The sequence below is a fragment of the Schistocerca nitens genome, chromosome 2 (genome assembly GCF_023898315.1).
Source record: "Schistocerca nitens isolate TAMUIC-IGC-003100 chromosome 2, iqSchNite1.1, whole genome shotgun sequence".
NCBI classification, from domain to species: Eukaryota; Metazoa; Arthropoda; class Insecta; order Orthoptera; family Acrididae; genus Schistocerca; species Schistocerca nitens.
In genome coordinates this window covers 1,161,544,187-1,161,566,459 of record NC_064615.1, presented here as the reverse complement: position 1 = coordinate 1,161,566,459, position 22,273 = coordinate 1,161,544,187, and positions in this window count along the sequence as shown.

Genomic DNA, 22,273 nt, shown 5'->3' with positions numbered 1-22,273 from the left:
TTCCCTAGGTGAAGGACAACTGTAAGGAGCTGTAGAAAGCACCATTTCAAACATTCACCATCCGTAGACATTGCAGGCGCACAGCTTTACATGTCTCAATTACTTTCTACGTTAGGTGACGGGGATCTGTAAGGAGCTGCAGAAAGCACCATTTCCAACATTCACCATCCGTCGACATGGTTAGCGCAATCCTGTACACGTCTCCCATTCTGTGTACCCTAGGTGGAGAAGAACTATAAGGACTTGCAGAAAGCACAATTTCCAAAAATCACCATCCGTAGACATGGTTAGCGCACTCCTGTACAAGTCTCCAATACTGTCTATCTTAGGTGGAGAAGAACTATAAGGAGCTGCAGAAAGCACCATTTCCATCACTCACAATGTCGAGACGTAGTTAGCGCACAACTGTACATGTCTCCCTTACTTTCTACCCTTGGTGAAAGAGAACTGTAAGGTGCTGCAGAAAGCACCATTTCCAACATTCACCATCTCTAGACATAGTTAGCGCACACCTGTACATGTCTCCCCTACTTTCTTCCTAGGTGAAGGAGAACTGTAAGGTGCTGCAGAAAGCACCATTTCCAACATTCAACATCTGTAGACATAGATAGCGCACACCTGAACTGGTCTCCCTGACTTTCTACATTAGGGGAAGGAATACTGTAAGGAGCTGCAGAAAGCGCCATCTCCAATATTGACCATCTCTAGACATAGTTAGCGCACACCTGTACATGTCTCCCCTACTTTCTTCCCTAGGTGAAGGAGAACTGTAAGGAGCTGCAGAAAGCACCATATGCAACATTCACCATCCGTAGACATAGTTAGCGCACTCCTGTACATGTCTCCCTTACATTCTACCCTAGTTGAAGGAGAACTGAAAGGAGCTGCAGAAAGCACCATTTCCAACATTCACCATCTGTAGGCATAGTTAGCGCACACCTGTACTTCTCTCCCTTACTTTATACCCTAGGTGAAGGAGATCTGTAAGGAGCTGCAGAAAGCACCATTTCAAACATTGACCATCACTGGCATAGTTAGCTCACTCCTGTACATGTTTCCCATACTGTCTACCCTACGTGGAGAAGAACTATAAGGAGCTGCAGAAAGCACCATTTCGATCATTCACAATGTATAGACATAGTTAGCACACAGCTGTACATGTCTCCCTTACTTTCTACCCTTGATGAAGAACAACTGTAAGGAGATGCAGAAAGCACCATTTCCAACATTCACCATCTGTAGACATAGTTAGCGCACACCAGTGCATGTCTCCCCTACTTTCTTCCTAGGTGAAGGAGAATAGTAAGGAGCTGCGGAAGCACCATTTCCAACATTCACAATCTGTAGACATAGTTGGCGCACACCTGTACATGTCTCCCTTACTTCCTTCCCTAGGTGAAGGAGAACTGTAAGGAGCTGCAGAAAGCACCATTTCCAACATTCACCATCTGTAGACATACTTATTGCACACCTGTACATGTCTCCCCTACTTTCTTCACTAGGTGAAGGAGAACTGTAAGGAGCTGCAGAAAGCACCATTTCCAACATTTACCATAACTGGCATAGTTAGCACACTCCTGTACATGTCTCCCATACTGTCTACCCTAGGTGGAGAAGAACTATAAGGAGCTGCAGAAAGCACCGTCTCCAACATTCCCCATCTGTAGACATAGTTAGCGCACACCTGTACATGTCCCCCCACTATCTTCCCTAGGTGAATGAGAACTGTAAGGAGCTGCAGAAAGCACCATTCCCAACATTCACCATCCGTAGACATGGTTAGCACACAGCTCTACATGTCTCCCTTACTTTCTAGCCTAGGTGAAGAAGAACTGTAGGTAGCCTCAGAAAGCACCATTTCCCACATTCACCATCTGTAGACATTGTTAGCGCAGTGCTGTACATGCCTCCCGTACTTTCTAGCCTAGGAGAAGAACAACTGTAAGGAGCTGCAGAAAGCACCATTTCCAACATTCGACATGTGTAGACATAGTTAGCACACTGCTGTACATGTCCCACTTACTTGCAACCCTAGTTGAAGAAGAACTGTAAGGAGCTGCAGAAAGCACCATTCCCAACATTCACCATCCGTAGACATGGTTAGCGCACAGCTCTACATGTCTCCCTTACTATCTAGCCTAGGTGAAGAAGAACTGTAGGTAGCCTCAGAAAGCACCATTTCCCACATTCACCATCTGTAGACATAGTTAGCGCACTGCTGTACATGTCTCCCTTACTCTCTACCCTAGGTGAAGGAGAAATGTAAGGAGCTGCAGAAAGCACCATTTCCAACATTCACCATCTGCAGACATAGTTAGTGCACAGCTGTATATGTCTCCCTTAGTTTCTACTGTAGGTGAAGGAGAACTGTAAGGAGCTCAAAAAGCACCATTTCCAACATTCACAATCTGTAGACATAGTTAATGCACAGCTGTACATGTCTCCCTTACTGTCTACCCTAGGTGGAGAAGAACTATAAGGAGCTGCACAAAGCACCATTTCCAACATTCACCATCTGTTAAAATAGTTAGCGCACAGCTGTACAAATCTCCCTTACTTTCTACCCTAGGTAAAGGATATCTATAAGGAGCTGCAGAAAGCACCATTTCCAACATTCACCATCCGTATACATGGTTAGTGCACAGCTGTACGTGTCTCCCTTACTTTCTACCCTAGGTGAAGGAGAACTGTAAGGAGCTGCAGAAAGCACCATTTCCAACATTCACCATCTGTAGACATGGTTAGCGCACTCCTGTACATGTCTCCCATACTGCCTACCCTAGGTGGAGAAGAACTATAAGGAGCTGCAGAAAGCACCATTTCCAACATTCACCACCTGTAGACATAGCGCACAGTTGTACATGTCTCCCTTACTTTCTACCCTAGGTGGAGAAGAACTACAAGGAGCTGCAGAAAGCACCATTTACAACATTCACCATGTCTAGACATAGTAAGGGCTCACGTGTATATGTCTCCCTTAGTTTCTACCCAAGGTGATTGAGAACTGTAAGGAGCTGCAGAAAGCACCATTTCCAACATGCATTATCTGTAGACATTGTTAGCGCACTGCTGTACATGTCTCCCTTACTCTCAACCCTAGGTGAAGGAGATCTGTAAGGAGCAGCAGAAAGAACCATTTCCAACATTCACCATCCGTAGACATGGTTAGCGCACTCCTGTACATGTCTCCCATACTGCCTACCCTAGGTGGAGAAGAACTATAAGGAGCTGCAGAAAGCACCAATTCCAACATTCACCATCTGTAGACATTGTTAGCGCACACCTGTACATGTTTCCCTCACTTTCTTCCCTAGGAGAAGGAGAACTGTAAGGAGCTGCAGAGTGCACCATTTCCAACATTGACAATCACTGGCATAGTTAGCGCACACCTGTAAATGTCTCCGCTACTTTCTTCCCTAGGTGAACGAGAACTGTAAGGACCTGCAGGAAGCACCATTTCCAACATTCACCATCTGTAGACATAGTTAGCGCACACCTGTACATGTCTCCCCTACTTTCTTCCCTAGGTGAAGGAGAACTGTAAGGAGCTGCAGAAAGCACCATTTCCAACATTCACCATCTGTAGACATAGTTAGCGCACACCTGTACATGTCTCCCCTACTTTCTTCCCTAGGTGAAAGAGAACTGTAAGGAGCTGCAAAAGCACTATTTCCTACATTGACCATCACTGGCATAGTTACCGCACACCTATACCAGTCTCCCATACTGTCTACCCATGGTGGAGGAGAACTATAAGAAGCTGCAGAAAGCACCATTTCCAACATTCGCCATCTGTAGACATAGTTAGCGCTCACCTGTACATGTCTCTCTTACTTTCTACCATTGATGAAGAAGAACTGTAAGGAGCTGCAGAAGGCACCATTTCAAACATTCACCATCCGTAGACATTGTTAGCGCGTACCTGTACATGTCTCCCCCACTTTCTTCCCTAGGTGAAGGAGAATTGTAAGGAGCTGCCGAAAGCACCATTTCCAACATTCGCCATCCGTAGACATGGATAGCGTACAGCTGTACATGTCTCCCTTACTTTCTAGCCTAGGTGAAGGAGATCTGTAAGGAGCTGCAGAAAGCACCATTTCCAACATTCACCATCCGTAGACATGGTTAGCGCACTCCTGTGCATGTCTCCCATACTGTCTACCCTAGGTGGAGAAGAACTATAAGGAGATGCAGAAATCACCATTTCCTACATTCACCATCTGTAGACATAGTTAGCGCACACCGGTACATGTCTCCCCTACTTTCTTCCCTTAGTGAAGAGAACTGTAAGGAGCTGCAGAAAGCAGCATTCCCAACATTCACCATCCGTAGGCATGGTTAGCGCACAGCTGTACATTTCTCCCTTACTTTCTACCCTAGGTGAAAGAGAACTGTAAGGATCTGCAGAATGCACCATTTCCAACATTGACCATCTCTGGCATAGTTAACGCACTCCTGTACATGTCTCCAATACTGTCTATCCTAGGTGGGGAAGAACTACAAGGCATTGCAGAAAGCACCATTTCCAACATTCACAATCTGTAGACATAGTTAGCGCACAGCTGTACATGTCTCCCTTAATTTCTACCCTTGATAAAGAAGAACTGTAAGGAGCTGCAGAAAGCACCATTTACAACATTCACCATCGGTAGACATAGTTCGCACACTCCTGTATATGTCTCCCATACTGTCTATCCCAGATGGAGAAGAACTATAAAGAGATGCGGAAAGCACCATTACCTACATTCACCATCTGTAGACATAGTTAGCGCACACCGATACATGTCTCCCTTACTTTCCACCATAGGTGAAGGAGAACTGTAAAAAGCTTCAGAAAGCACCATTTCCAACATTCACCATCGGAAGACATGGTTCGCGGACTCCTGTACATGTCTCCCCCACATTCTTCCCTAGGTGAAGGAGAACAGTAAGGAGCTGCAGAAAGCACCATTTCCAACATTAAACATCCGTAGACATAGTTAGCGCACAGCTGTACATTGCTCCCTTACTTTCTACCCTTGATGAAGAAGAACTGTAAAGAGCTGCAGAAAGCAAGATTTCCATCATTCATCATCTGTAGCCATAGTTAGCGCACACCTGTACATGTCTCCCCCACTCTCTTCCCTAGGTGAAGGAGAACTGTAAGGAGCTGCCGAAAGCAACATTTCCAACATTCACAATCCGTAGACATGGATAGTGCACAGCTGTACATGTCTCCCTTACTTTGTACCCTAGGTGAAGGAGATCTGTAAGGAGCTGCAGAAAGCACTATTTCCAACATTCACCATCCGTAGACATGTTTAGTGCACTCCTGTGCATGTCTCCCATACTGTCTACCCTAGGTGCAGAAGAACAATAAGGAGCTGCAGAAAGCACCGTTCCGAACATTCACCATCCGTAGACATAGTTAGCACACACCTGTACATGTCTCCCATACTGTCTATCCTAGGTGGAGAAGAACTATAAGGCCTTGCAGAAAGCACCATTTCCAACATTCACCATCTGTAGACATAGTTAGCGCACACCTGTACATGTCTCCGCTACTTTCTTCCCTAGGTGAAGGAGAACTGTATGGAGCTGCAGAAAGCACCATTTCCAACATTCACCATCTGTAGACATAGTTAGCGCACACCTGTACATGTCTCCCATACTTTCTTCTCTTGGTGAAGGAGAACAGTAAGGAGCTGCAGAAAGCAGCATTTCCAACATTCACCATCTTTAGACATAGTTAGCGCACACCTGTACATGTCTCCATTACTTTTTACCCTAGGTGAAGGAGAACTGTAAGGAGCTGAAGAAGGCACCATATCCAACATTCACCATCACTGGAATACTTAGCGCACTCCTGTACATGTCTCCCATACTGTCTACCCTAGGTGGAGAAGAAGTATAAGGAGCTGCAGAAAGCACCAATTCCAACATTCACCATCTGTAGACATTGTTAGCGCACACCTGTACATGTCTCCCCCACTTTCTTCCCTAGGTGAAGGAGAACTGTAAGGAGCTGCAGAATGCACCATTCCCGACATTGACCATCACTGGCATGGTTAGTGCACTCCTGTACATGTCTCCCATACTGTCTACCCTAGGTGGAGAAGAACTATAAGGAGCTGCAGAAAGCACCATTTCCAACATTCACGATCTTTAGACATAGTTAGCCCACACCTGTACATGTCTCCATTACTTTTTACCCTAGGTGAAGGAGAACTGTAAGGAGCTGCAGAAAGCACCATATCCAACATTCACCATCACTAGAATACTTAGCGCACTCCTGTACATGTCTCCCATACTGTCTACCCTAGGTGGAGAAGAAGTATAAGGAGCTGCAGAAAGCACCAATTCCAACATTCACCATCTGTAGACATTGTTAGCGCACACCTGTACATGTCTCCCCCACTTTCTTCCCTAGGTGAAGGAGAACTGTAAGGAGCTGCAGAATGCACCATTCCCGACATTGACCATCACTGGCATGGTTAGTGCACTCCTGTACATGTCTCCCATACTGTCTACCCTAGGTGGAGAAGAGCCATAAGGAGATGCATAAAGCACCATTTCCAACATTCACCATCTGTTGACGTAGTTATCGCACAGCTGTACATGTCTCCCTTACTTTCTATCCTTGATGAACGTGAACTGTGAGGAGCTGTGGAAAGCACCATTTCGAACATTCACCATCTGTAGACATAGTTAGCGCACACCTGTACATGTCTCCCCTACTTTCCTCCCTAGGAGAAGGTGAACTGTAAGGGGCTGCAGAAAGCACCATTTCCAACGTTGACCATCACTAGCATAGTTAGCGCACTCCTGTAGATGTCTCCCATACTGTCTACCCTAGGTGGAGAAGAACTATAAGGAACTGCAGAAAACACCATTTCCAACATTCACCAACTGTTGACATAGTTAGCGCACAGCTGTACATGTCTCCCTTACTTTCTACCATAGGGAAAGGAGGACTGTTACGAGCTGCAGAAAGCACCATTTCCAACATTAAACGTCTGTAGGCATAATTAGCGCACAGGTTTACATGTCTCCATTACTTTCTACCCTAGGTGAAGGAGAACTGTAAGGGGCTGCAGAAAGCACCATTTCCAACATTGACCATCACTGGCATAGTTAGCGCACTCCTGAAAATGTCTCCCATACTGTCTACCCTAGGTGGAGAAGAACTATAAGGAGCTTCAGAAAGCACCATTTCCAACATTCACCATCTCTAGACATAGTTAGCGCACACCCGTACATGTCTCCCCTACTTTCTTCCTTAGGTGAAGGAGAACTGTAAGGAGCTGCAGAAAGCACCATTTCTAACGTTCACCATCCGTAGACATAATTAGCGCACAGCTGTACATGTCTCCATTACTTTCTACCCTAGGTGAAGAAGAACTGTAAGGAGCTGCAGAAAGCACCATTTCCAACATTCACCATCCGTAAACATTGTTAGCGCACAGCTGTACATGTCTCCCTTACTTTCTACCCTAGGTGAAGGAGATCTGTAAGGAGCTGCAGAAAGCACCATTTCCAAGATTCACCATCGGTAGTCATGGTTCGCGCAATCGTGTATATGTCTCCCGTACTGTCTACCCTAAGTGGAGAAAAACTATAAGGAGCTGCAGAAAGCACCATTTGCAACAATCACCATCCGTAGACATAGTTAGCACATGGCTGTACATGTCTCCCTTACTTTCTACCCTTGATGAACAAGAACTGTAAGGAGCTGCACAAAGCACCATTTCCAACATTCGCCATCTGTAGGCACGGGTAGCGCACACCTGTACTTGTCTCCCCTACGTACTTCACTAGGTGAAGGAGAACTGTAAGGAGCTGCAGAAAGCACCATTTGCAACATTCAGCATCCGTAGACATAGTTAGCACACGGCTGTACATGTCTCCCTTACTTTCTACCCTTGATGAACAAGAACTGTAAGGAGCTGCACAAAGCACCATTTCCAACATTCACCATCTGTAGACATAGATAGCGCACACCTGTACATGTCTCCCCTACTCTCTTCCCTAGGTGAAGTTGAACTGTAAGGAGCTGCACAAAGCACCATTTCCAACATTCACCATCTGTAGACATAGTTAGCGCACACCTGTACATGTCTCCCCTACTTTCTTCCCAAGGTGAAGGAGAACTGTAGGGAGCTGCAGAAAGCACCGTTTCCAACCTTCTTTATCCGTAGACATAGTTAGCGCAGACCTGTACATGTCTCCCATACTGTCTACCCTAGGTGGAGAAGAACTATAAGGCTTTGCAGAAAGCACCATTTCCAACATTCTCCATCTGTAGACATAGTTAGCACACACCTGTACATGTCTCCGTTACTTTCTTCCCTAGGTGAAGGAGAACTGTAAGGAGCTGCAGGGAGCACCATTTCAGACATTTACCATCTGTAGACATAGTTAGGGCACACCTGCACATGTCTCCCAACTTTCTTCCCTAGGTGAAGGAGAACTATAAGGAGCTGCAGAAAGCACCATTCCCAACATTCACCATCCGTAGACATACACTCCTGGAAATGGAAAAAAGAACACATTGACACCGGTGTGTCAGACCCACCATACTTGCTTTGGACACTGCGAGAGGGCTGTACAAGCAAAGATCACACGCACGGCACAGCGGACACACCAGGAACCGCGGTGTTGGCCGTCGAATGGCGCTAGCTGCACAGCATTTGTGCACCGCCGCCGTCAGTGTCAGCCAGTTTGCCGTGGCATACGGAAATCCATCGTGGTCTTTAACACTGGTAGCATGCCGCGACAGCGTGGACGTGAACCGTATGTGCAGTTGACGGACTTTGAGCGAGGGCGTATAGTGGGCATGCGGGGGGCCGGGTGGACGTACCGCCGAATTGCTCAACACGTGGGGCGTGAGGTCTCCACAGTACATCGATGTTGTCGCCAGTGGTCGGCGGAAGGTGCACATGCCCGTCGACCTGGGACCGGACCGCAGCGACGCACGGATGCACGCCAAGACCGTAGGATCCTACGCAGTGCCGTAGGGGACCGCACCGCAACTTCCCAGCAAATTAGGGACACTGTTGCTCCTGGGGTATCGGCGAGGACCATTCGCAACCGTCTCCATGAAGCTGGGCTACGGTCCCGCACACCGTTAGGCCGTCTTCCGCTCACGCCCCAACATCGTGCAGCCCGCCTCCAGTGGTGTCGCGACAGGCGTGAATGGAGGGACGAATGGAGACGTGTCATCTTTAGCAATGAGAGTCGCTTCTGCCTTGGTGCCAATGATGGTCGTATGTGTGTTTGGCGCCGTGCAGGCGAGCGCCACAATCAGGACTGCATATGACCGAGGCACACAGGGCCAACACCCGGCATCATGGTGTGGGGAACGATCTCCTACACTGGCCGTACACCACTGGTGATCGTCGAGGGGACACTGAATAGTGCACGATACATCCAAACCGTCATCGAACCCATCGTTCTACCATTCCTAGACCGGCAAGAGAACTTGCTGTTCCAACAGGACAATGCACGTCCGCATGTATCCCGTGCCACCCAACGTGCTCTAGAAGGTGTAAGTCAACTACCCTGGCCAGCAAGATCTCCGGATCTGTCCCCCATTGAGCATGTTTGGGACTGGATGAAGCGTCGTTTCACGCGGTCTGCACGTCCAGCACGAACGCTGGTCCAACTGTGCGCCAGGTGGAAATGGCGTGGCAAGCCGTTCCCCAGGACTACATCCAGCATCTCTACGATCGTCTCCATGAGAGAATAGCAGCCTGCATTGCTGCGAAAGGTGGATATACACTGTACTAGTGCCGACATTGTGCATGCTCTGTTGCCTGTGTCTATGTGCCTGAGGTTCTGTCAGTGTGATCATGTGATGTATCTGACCTCAGGAATGTGTCAATAAAGTTTCCCCTTCCTGGGACAATGAATTCAAGGTGTTCGTATTTCAATTTCCAGGAGTGTAGTTAGCGCACAGCTGTACATGTCTCCCTTAATTAAGAAGAATTGTAAGGAGCTGCAGAAAGCACCATTTACAACATTCACCTTCGGTAGACATGGTTCGCGCACTCCTGTATATGTCTCCCATACTGTCTATCCCAGATGGAGAAGAACTGTAAGGAGATGCAGGAAGCACCATTACCCACATTCAGCATCTGTAGACATAGTTAGCGCACACCGGTACATGTCTCCCCTACTTTCTTCCCTAGGTGAAGGAGAACTGTAAGGAGCTGCAGAAAGCAACATTTTAAACATTCGCCATCTGTAGACACGGTTAGCGCACACCTGTACACGACTATCTTACTTTCCACCATAGGTGAAGGAGAACTATAAAAAGCTGCAGAAAGCACCATTTCCAACATTCACCATGCGTAGACATGGATAGTGCACAGCTGTACATGTCTCCCTTACTTTCTACCCTAGGTGAAGGAGATCTGTAAGGAGCTGCAGAAAGCACCATTTCCAACATTCACCATCCGTAGACATGTTTAGCGCACTCCTGTGCATTTTTTTTTTTTTTTTTTTTTTTTGGTTTTCGGGCGCACAACTTCAATGGTCATTAGCGCCCTGACTACTCTAAGAATGCACCGCGAGGCACAAGTTGACAACAACAACTAAAAGGGAAAACACAATAAAAGACAGACTGACAGGCATAGGATTAAAAAACATCATCAAATGTCCTTAGCGAGGTTTGTCAAATTGATAAAACAAAGAACACGAGCAGCTGCTCGTGGGTCATCCGCTAAAATGGCATCTAAAGTAGTAGGCAGGTTAAGATCGAGGCGCAGTGTTTTAAGATCGGGACAGGACATTAAAATGTGACTAACCGTCAGCAAGTGCCCACATGGGCAGAACGGCGCCGGCGCAGCCGTCAGCAGATGGCGATGGCTGAACCGGCAGTGTCCAATTCTTAACCTTGCTAAAACGACCTCCTCCCGCCGAGAAGGGCGTGAGGAGGACGTCCAAGCCACGGGAAGAGGTTTTAAGGCCCGAAGCTTGTTGTCGGTAAGTGCAGCCCAATCGGCATGCCACAGCGACACAACGCGCCGACAAATGACCCTGCTAAAATCGGACGAAGGGACACAACAAGAAGCTGTCCGAGGCTGGAGGACCGCAGCCTTGGCCGCGGCATCTGCAGCTTCGTTCCCAGGGATACCGACATGGCCAGGAACCCACATAAAGCTAACCGGCGTACCGACGTCCACCAGCTGCTGAAGAGAGCGTTGGATCCGGTGTACGAAAGGGTGAACCGGGTACGGATCACTGAGGCTCTGGATGGCGCTCAGGGAATCTGAGCAGATGACATAAGCAGAATGTCGGTGGCGGCAGATGTACAGAACAGCCTGGTAGAGGGCAAAGAGCTCAGCTGTGAAGACCGAACAATGGCCATGGAGCCGGTATTGGAAACTTTGTGCCCCGACAATAAAGGAACACCCGACCCCGTCATTGGTCTTAGAGCCATCTGTATAAATGAAAGTCATGTTGTTGAACTTCGAGCGAAGTTCCAAAAAACGGGAGTGGTAGACCGAACCGGAGGTGACCTCTTTTGGGAGCGAGCTGAGGTCGAGGTGAACGCGGACCTGAGCCTGGAGCCAAGGTGGCGTGCGGCTCTCGCCCACTCGGAAGGTTGCAGGGAGTGAAAAATCAAGGTGTTGAAGGAGGCGACGAAAGCGAACTCCAGGGGGTAGCAAGGCAGAGACATACAACCCGTATTGAAGGTCAAGAGAGTCGTCAAAAAAGGAACGATAAGAAGGATGGTCGGGCATTGACAGTAGCCGACAGGCATACCGACAAAGCAGGATATCGCGCCGGTAGGTGAGTGGCAATTCGCCAGCGTCAGCATGAAGACTCTCTACGGGACTGGTATAAAATGCTCCGATCGCAAGTCGTAAACCCCGATGTTGTATGGAGTTGAGGCGGCGTAAGATGGATGGCCGTGCAGAGGAGTATACGAAGCTCCCATAATCCAGCTTGGAGCGGACGATCGACCGATATAGGCGAAGGAGGACGGTTCGATCCGCTCCCCACGACATACCACTGAGAACACGGAGGACATTTAAAGAACGGGTACAACGGGCGGCCAAATATGACACATGTGGAGACCAGCTAAGTTTCCTGTCAAAGGTAAGGCCTAAAAATTTGATTGTCTTCACGAGTGGGAGAGCAACGGGACCGAGTCGTAAGGACGGTGGGAGAAACTCTTTGTAGCGCCAGAAGTTAATACAGACCGTCTTCTCGGCAGAAAAACGGAAGCCATTGGCGACACTCCACGAGTAAAGACGGTCAAGAGAACGCTGAAGACAGCGCTCCAGGACACGTGGACACTGCGCGCTGCAATAGATGGTAAAATCGTCCACGAAAAGGGAGCCTGATACATCAGCTGGGAGGCAATCCATTATTGGATTGATCGCGATGGCGAAGAGAGCGACGCTCAAAACTGAGCCCTGTGGCACCCCATTCTCCTGGCGAAAGGTGTCGGACAGGACAGAACCCACACGAACCCGAAACTGTCGATCCATTAAAAAGGAACGAATAAAAAGAGGGAGGCGACCGCGAAAGCCCCATGTATGCATGGTGCGGAGAATGCCCGCCCTCCAACAGGTGTCGTAAGCCTTCTCCAAATCGAAGAACACAGCCGCGGTCGGGCGCTTCCGCAAGAAGTTATTCATGATGAAGGTCGACAAGGTAACCAGATGGTCGACAGCAGAGCGGCGCCTTCGAAATCCACATTGTACATTGGTAAGTAGGCGTCGAGACTCGAGCAGCCAAACCAATCGAGAGTTAACCATTCGCTCCATCACTTTACAGACACAGCTGGTAAGCGAGATAGGTCGATAACTGGAAGGCAAGTGCTTGTCCTTCCCCGGCTTAGGAATCGGGACAACAATAGACTCGCGCCAGCATGCGGGAACATGTCCCTCAATCCAGATGCGATTGTAAGTACGAAGAAGAAAACCTTTACCCGCAGGAGAAAGGTTCTTCAGCATCTGGATATGAATAGAATCAGGCCCTGGAGCGGAGGACCGTGATCGGCCAAGTGCGTTTTCCAGTTCCCGCATGGTGAATGGGGCATTATAACTTTCACGATTCGAGGAGCGGAAGTTAGGTGGCCTCGCCTCCTCTGCCTGTTTGCGGGGGAGGAAGGCAGGGTGGTAATGAGCGGAGCTCGAAACCTCGGCGAAAAAGCGGCCGAAGGCATTGGAGACAGCCTCAGGGGCCACAAGGACTTCATTCGCGACCTTCAAGCCAGAAACTGGGGAGTGGACCGTAGTGCCAGATAGCCGGCGCAGGCTACCCCAGACAACAGAAGAAGGAGTAGAACTGTTGAAGGTGCTGGTGAAAGCAGCCCAGCTGGCTTTCTTGCTTTCTTTAATAATACGACGACACTGAGCACGTAATCGTTTATAATTAATGCAATTCGCCACTGTAGGGTGGCGTTTAAAGGTGCGTAAAGCACGTCGACGAGCACGTAAAGCGTCCCTACATGCTGCGGTCCACCAGGGGACCGGTACGCGACGTGGAGAAGAAGTAGGGTGAGGGATGGAATATTCAGCAGCAGCGAGAATGACTTCCGTGAGGTGTGCGACCTGACGATCGCAGCTTGTGAAGGTTTGATCCTGAAAGGTCGCCCTGGAAGAGAAGAGCCCCCAGTCTGCCTTGGAGATGGTCCAACGAGAGGAGCACGGAGAGGGAGTATGCTGCAGGAGATGGATAACACACGGGAAGTGGTCGCTCGAATATGCATCAGCAAGTGCATACCACTCAAACCGGCGTGCAAGTTGGGGAGTACATATAGAGAGGTCTAAATGGGAATAGGTATGAGATGTGTCCGAAAGAAAAGTAGGGGCGCCAGTATTGAGGCAGACAAGATTGAGCTGGTTGAAAAGGTCTGCTAACAAGGAGCCCCTCGGGCAGGATGCTGGAGAGCCCCAAAGAGGATGGTGGGCATTGAAGTCTCCAGTTAACAAAAATGGTGCAGGTAGCTGAGTAGTAAGTTGCGTCATGTCTGCCCTGGTAACGGCAGATGACGATGGAGCGTAAACGGTACAAAAGGAAAACGTTAAAGTGGGGAGAGTAATGCGGATGGCTACTGCCTGCAGGCCGGTGTGCAACGTGATGGGATCGTAGTAAATATCATCCCGGACCAGCAACATAACCCCTCCATGAGCTGGGATACCTACCACAGGGGGTAGGTCAAAACGCACAGAGGTGTAGTGTGCCAAGGCAATGTGATCGCATGGGCGTAGCTTCGTTTCCTGGAGGGCTACGACGAGCGGACGATGCGAGCGGAGCAGCAACTTCAAGTCCTCTCGGTTGGAGCGAATGCTGCGAATATTCCAGGTAATAAGTGCCATCGTAAGAAAAGGAAGATGAGAGAAGGGGTCACCTCGAAGGCCGCTTAGGGCCTGGCTTCGAGCGAGCACTGCCGCCGCTAGCAGGAGGCGGACAGTCATCGTCCATGGGGTCTATAGGGTCATCGGCCATCTCAGGAGGATGGCCGGGAGGGGGAGCTTCCTCCGCCGGTGAACGGCCAGACGCTCGGCTACCAGCGGTGCGGCCAGGCGAAACGGATGACGGCCTGGGGCGGCAACCGCTGGGTGGCGCAGGAGAAGAAAGGCGCCACGGCGGAGAAGGAGAACTGTGCTTCCTATGCGCCTTTTTAGAAGGACGTTTGGTGGAAGTACCGGTCGAAGGCTGGGAGGTCGAGGAACGGAGGAAGTCTGCACGGGATGGTTCCTTCTTGAAGGCCCGTGCATCTGACTTCGGGGTCTTCGACTGAGCAGAAGCTGAGGAAGTGGCTGGTGTCTGTGGGGTGATGGGAGGAAGAGGAGACGTCGACCGCGCGATCTTAGCACTGGCCGAACGGACGACCGTGGTGCTGAAGGTCAGATCGCATGTCTGGGTTGCTACCTCCCGGGTAGTCCGAGGAGAGGCGAGGACAGTGCTGTATTTCCCCGCTGGGAGCAGCGTGGGCTTCCTACTAGCCAATAGCTTGCGAGCAGCCGAGGTGGACACTTTCTCTTTGACCCGAATTTCCTGGATACAGCGTTCTTCCTTATAGACAGGACAGTCGCGGGAGGATGCGGCACGGTCACCCTGACAGTTCACACAACGAGGAGACGGAGGTGGACAGTCACCCTCATGGGCATCCCTGCCACAAGTGACACATTTAGCCGCATTGGAACAAGACTGTGGAGTGTGATTGAAACGCTGACACTGGTAGCAGCGCGTAGGTGTCGGGACATAGGGGCAAACTGAAATGACCTCGTAGCCCGCCTTGATGCGCGATGGCAGCTTAACACTATCGAAGGTTAAGAAAAGTGTCCGGGTCGGTACAAGGTCATTGTTGACCTTTTTCATGACCCTATGGACAGCCGTCACGCCCTGCTCAGCGAGGAAAGATTGAATCTCCTCGTCAGTCAAGCCGTCGAGGGATCTAGTATAGACCACACCACGAGACGAATTCAAAGTTCGGTGAGCCTCCACCCGGACAGGGAATGTGTAAAGGAGTGTGGCCCGAAGCAGTTTTTGTGCCTGAAAGGCGCTCTCAGTTTCGAGTAATAGGGTACCGTTACGCAATCTGGTACAAGATTTGACAGATCCAGCTATGGCATCGACGCCCTTCTGGATAACGAAAGGGTTGACAGAGGAAAAATCCTGTCCTTCCTCAGATCGAGAAACGACGAGGAACTGTGGGGCAGGCGGTAGTATTTTTGTCACTGTTGGCTGGTCACGTTTCCGTTTGTGGGTCGAAGTCGAAAGCGATGGAGTAGAATCCATTGCGGAGGAATCCCCCATGATTGCCAGCGTCTCCGATGGCGCGCTCCTTCCTTGTGGGGACCCTCTCAGAGGGCACTCCCGCCTTAGGTGAATGTTTACACCTCAGGTCACACCTCCCGAGAAACAGACGGAGGGACCAATCGGCATGGTCAGAAGGTATCAGCTCAGGCAATCACCCCTCCCCGGGCCTGGCCTTTACCAGGGGGTACGCGCGTGCCTTACATGTCTACCCAGGGCGGGGACTTACGCGTTACCCCGTCACCGGCTACGCGTGCGAACGCGTGGGTCGGCCTTCAGACACGCACAGGGAGGAAGGAAGAAGAGGAAAAAGAAGAGAGAGGGAGAAAGAGGACAGACTGTCTCAAACGCCAAGGCCGAGACCAGAGAAGGCAAGGAGAAGAAGGCAATGAGAAAGCAAGGAGAAGGAGGCAAGGAGAAGGAGGCAAGGAGAAGGAGGCAAGGAGAAGGAGGCAATGAGAAGGCAAGGAGAAAAAGGCAATGAGAAGGCAAGGAGAAAAAGGCAATGAGAAGGCAAGGAGAAAAAGGCAATGAGAAGGCAAGGAGAAGTCAAGGGAAAGAGTAAGGAAGACAGTGAAGTGGAGAAGAGCAAAAAAAGGAACCAACAAGGAATGAAGAAACGAGAAGTGAAAAACCAAAAAGACCACGATTATAGGTCGGGAAACCGTCCGTCTCCGGACGCAGGCGCTAACTACCCCCGTGAGGGGGATGGTCTCCTTTTAGTCGCCTCTTACGACAGGCAGGAATACCTCGGGCCTATTCTAATCCCCGGACCCGCAGGGGGGGTCTTCCCTAGGTGAAGGATAACTGTAAGGAGCTGCAGAAGGCACCATTTCCAACATTCACCATCGGTAGACATGGTTCGCGCACTCCTGTATATGTCTCCCGTACTCTCTATCCTAGGTGGAGAAGAACTATAAGGAGCTGCAGCAAGCACCATTTCCTACGTTCACCATCTTTAGACATACTTAGCGCACACCTGTACATGTCTCCTCTACTTTCTTCCCTAGGTGAAGGAGAACTGTAACGAGCTGTAGACCGTAGACACGGTTAGTGCAAAGCTGTACATGTCTCCCTTACTTTCTACCCTAGGTGAAGGAGAACTGTAAGGAGCTGCAGGAAGCACCATTTCCAACATTGACCATCTCTGCATAGTTAGCGCACTCGTGAACATGTCTCCCATACTGCCTACCCTAGGTGGAGAAGAACTATAAGGAGCTGCAGAAAGCACGCTTTCCAACATTCATCATCTGTAGACATAGTTAGCGCACACCTGTATAAGTCTCCCTTACTTTGTACCCTTGATGAATAAGATCTGCAAGGAGCTGCAGAAAGGACCATTTCCAACATTCACCATCTGTAGACATAGTTAGCGCACAGCTGTACATATCTCTATTCCTTTATACAGTATGTGAAAAAGAACTGTAAGATTGTGCAGAAAGTGCCATTTCCAACAATCACCATATGTAGACATAGTTAGCGCACAAATGTACATGTTTCCCTTACTTTCTACCCTAGGTGAAGGACAACTGTAAGGAGCTGCAGAAAGCACCATTTCCAACATTCTCCATCTGTAGACATAGTTACCTCACAGCTGTACATGTCTCGCTTACTTTCTACCCTAGGTGAAGGAGCTCCAGAAAGCACCATTTCCAACATTCGCCAGCTGTAGACATAGTTAGCGCCCAGCTGTACATGTCTACCTTACTGTCTACCCTAGAAGAAGAATTACTGTAAGGAGCTGCAAAATGCACCATTACCAAATTACACCATCTGTAGACATAGTTAGCGCACAACTGAATATGTCTCCCTTACTTTCTGCCCTATGTGAAGGAGAACCGTAAGGAGCTGCAGAAAGCACCTTTTCCAACATTCACCATCTGTAGGCATAGTTAGCGCACAGTTCTACATGTCTCGCATACTTTCTGCCCTTGATGAAGAAGAACTGTATGGAGCTGCAGAAAGCACCATTTCCAACATTTACCATCTCTAGACATAGATAGCGCACACCTGTAAATGTCCCCCTACTTTCTTCCCTAGGTGAAGGAGAACTGTAGGAGCTGCAGGATGCATCATTTCCAACATTCACCAGATGTAGACATAGTTAGCGCACACCTCACATGTCTCCCTTACATTCTACCCTTGACGAACGAGAACTGAAAAGAGCTGCAGAAATCACCATTTCCAACGTTCACGATGTGTAGACATAGTTAGCGCACACCCGTACATGTCCCCCTTACTTTATACCCTAGGTGATGGAGAACTGTAAGGAGCAGCAGAAAGCACCATTTCCAACATTCACCATCCGTAGACATGGTTAGCCCACAGCTGTACATGTCACCCTTACTTTCTACCCTAGGTGAAGGAGAACTGTAAGGAGCTGCAGAAAGCACCATTTCCATTATTCACCATCTGTAGACATAGTTATCGCACACCTGTACATGTCTCCATTACTTTCTACCCTAGGTGAAGGAGAACTGTAAGGAGCTGCAGAAAGCACCATTTCCAACATTGACCATCACTGGCATAGTTAGCGCACTCCTGTACATGTCTCCAATACTGTCTACCCTTGATGAAGGAGAACCGTAAGGAGCTGCAGAAAGCACCTTTTCCAACATTCACCATCTGTAGACATAGTTAGTGCACACCTGTACATGTCTAACTTACTTTCTACCCTAGGTGAAGGAGATCTGCAAGGTGCAGCAGAAAGCACCATTTTCAACATTCACCTTCCGTAGACATAGTTAGCGCACTCTTGTAGACGTCTCCCTTTCTTTCTACCCTTGATTAAGAAGAACTGTAAGGAGCTGCAGAAAGCACCGTTTCCCACATTCAACATCTCTAGACATAGTTAGCGCACAACTGTAGATATCTCCCTTACTTTCTATCCTAGGTGAAGGAGAACTGTAAGGAGCTGCAGAAAGCACCATTTCCATCATTCACCATCTGTAGGCATAGTTAGCGCACAGCTGTACATGTCTCCCTTACTATGTACCCTAGGTGAAAGAAAACTGAAAGGAGCTGCAGAAAGCACTATTTCCTACATTCAACATCTCTAGACATAGTTGGCGCACAACTGTACATGTCTCCCTTACTTTCTACCCTCGGTGAAGGAGAACTATACGGATATGCAGAAAGCACCATTTCCAACATTTCCAATATGTAGACATAGTTTGCACACAGTTGTACATGTCTCCAATACTGTCTACACTTGGTGAAGGAGAACCGTAAGGAGCTGCAGAAAATACTATTTCCAACATTGACCACCTAAGGACGAAGTTAGCGCACACCTGTACTTGTCTCCCTTACTGTTTACCCTAGGTGTAGAAGAACCGTAAGATGCTGCAGAAAGCAACATTTCCAACATTCACCATCTGTAGACATAGTTAGCGCACAGCTGTACTTGTCTCCCTTACTGTTTACCCTAGGTGTAGAAGAACCGTAAGAAGCTGCAGAAAGCTACATTTCCAACATTCACCATCTGTAGACATAGTTAGCGCACAGCTGTACCTGTTTCCCCTTCTTTCTTCCCTAGGTGAAGGAGAACTGTAAGGAGCTGCAGAAAATACTATTTCCAACATTGACCACCTAAGGACGTAGTTAGCGCACAGCTGTACTTGTCTCCCTTACTGTTTACCCCAGGTGTAGAAGAACCGTAAGATGCTGCAGAAAGCAACATTTCCAACATTCACCATCTGTAGACATAGTTAGCGCACAGCTGTACCTGTCTCCACTTCTTTCTACCCTACGTGAAGGGGAACTGTAAGGAGCTGCAGAAAGCACCATTTCCAACAATCACCATCTGTAGACATAGTTAGCGCACAGCTGTACATGTCTCTCTTACTTTCTACCCTAGGTGAAGGAGAACTGTAAGGAGCTGCAGAAAATACTATTTCCAACATTGACCACCTAAGGACGTAGTTAGCGCACACCTGTACTTGTCTCCCTTACTGTTTACCCTAGGTGTAGAAGAACCGTAAGATGCTGCAGAAAGCAACATTTCCAACATTCACCATCTGTAGACATAGTTAGCGCACAGCTGTACCTGTCTCCCCTTCTTTGTACCCTACGTGAAGGGGAACTGTAAGGAGCTGCAGAAAGCACCATTTCCAACAATCACCACCTGTAGACATAGTTAGCGCACAGCTGTACATGTCTCTCTTACTTTCTACCCTAGGTGAAGGAGAACTGTAAGGAGCTGCAGAAAATACTATTTCCAACATTGACCACCTAAGGACGTAGTTAGCGCACACCTGTACTTGTCTCCCTTACTGTTTACCCTAGGTGTAGAAGAACCGTAAGAAGCTGCAGAAAGCAACATTTCCAACATTCACCATCTGTAGACATAGTTAGCGCACAGCTGTACCTGTCTCCCCTTCTTTCTGCCCTACGTGAAGGAGAACTGTAAGGAGCTGCAGAAAGCACCATTTCCAACAATCACCATCTGTAGACATAGTTAGCGCACAGCTGTATATGTCTCCCTTACTTTCTACTCTAGGTGAAAAGAACTGTAAGGAGCTGCAGAAAGCACCATTTCCAACATTGACCATCACTGGCATAGTTGGCACACTCCTGTACATGTCTCCCATAGTGTCTACCCTTGGTGAAGGAGAACCGTAAGGAGCTGCAGAAAGCACCTTTTCCAACATTCACCATCTGTAGACATAGTTAGCGCAGAGCTGTACATGCCTCCCTTACGTTCTTGCATAGGTGAAGGAGAACTGTAAGGAGATGCAGAAAGCACCTTTTCCAACCTTCACCATTTGTAGACATAGTTAGCGCACATCATGTACATGTCTCAATTACTTTCTACACTGGGTGAACGAGAACTGTAAGGAGCTGCAGAAAGCACCATTTCCAATGTTCAACTTCTCTAGAAATAGTTAGCGCACACCTCACATGTCTCCCTTACATTCTACACTTGATGAAGGAGAACTGAAAAGAGCTGCAGTAATCACCATTTCCAACATTCACGATGTGTAGACATGGTTAGCGCACACCCATACACATCTTCCTTACTTTCTACCCTAGGTGAAAGAGAACTGTAAGGAGCTGCAGAAAGCACCATTTCCAACATTCACCATCTCTAGACGTAGTTAGCGCACACCTCACATGTCTGCCTTACATTCAACCCTTGTTGAAGGAGAACTGAAAAGAGCTGCAGAAAGCAACATTTCCAATGTTCAACATCTCTAGAAATAGTTAGCGCACACCTCACATGTCTCCCTTACATTCTACCCTTGATGAAGGAGAACTGAAAAGAGCTGCATTAATCACCATTTCCAACATTCACGATTTGTAGACATGGTTAGCGCACACCCATACACATCTTCCTTACTTTCTACCCTAGGTGAAGGAGAACTGTAAGGAGCTGCAGAAAGCACCATTTCCAACATTCACCATCAATAGACATGGTTAGACCACAGCTGTACATGTCTCCCTTACTTTCTACCCTAGGTGGAGAAGAACTATAAGGAGCTGCAGAACTCACCATTTCCAACACTCGCCATTTGTAGACATCGTTAGCACACACCTGTACATGTCTGCCCTACTTTCTTCCCTAGGTGAAGGAGAACTGTAAGGAGCTGCAGAAAGCAACATTTCTAACATTCAACATCCGTAGATATAGTTAGCGCACAGCTGTACATGTCTCTCTTACTTTCTACCCTAGGTGAAGGACAACTGTAAGGAGCCGCAGAAAGCTCCATTTCCAACATTCACCATCTGTAGAGATAATTAGCGCACACCTGTAAATGTCTCCCCTACTTTCTTCCCTAGGTGAAGGAGAACTGTAAGGAGCTGCAGAAAGCACCATTTCTAACATTCACCATCCGTAGGTATAGTTAGCGCACAGCTGTACATGTCTCCCTTACTTTCTACCTTAGATGAAGGAGAACTGTAAGAAAGCTGCAGAAAGCACCCTTTTCCAACATTCACCATCTGTAGACATAGTTTGCGCACACCTGTACATATCTCTATTCCTTTATACAGTATGTGAAAACGAACTGTAAGAATGTGCAGAAAGTACCATTTCCACCATTCACCATATGTAGACATAGATAGCGCACAAATGTACATGTTTCCCTTACTTTCTAAACTTGGTGAAGGAGAACTGTAAGGAGCTGCAGAAAGCACCATTACCAACATTCACCATCTGTAGACATAGTTAGCGCACAGCTGTACATGTCTCCCTTACTTTCTACCCCTGATGAAGAAGAACTGTATGGAGATGCATAAAGCACCATTATGAACATTTTCCATCTGTAGACATAGTTAGCGCACAGCACTACATGTCTCCCTTACTTTCTACCCTAGGTGAAGGAGAACTGTAAGGAGCTGCAGAAAATACTATTTCCAACATTGACCACCTAAGGACGTAGTTAGCGCACACCTGTACTTGTCTCCCTTACTGTTTACCCTAGGTGTAGAAGAACCGTAAGAAGCTGCAGAAAGCAACATTTCCAACATTCACCATCTGGAGACATAGTTAGCGCACAGCTGTACCTGTCTCCCC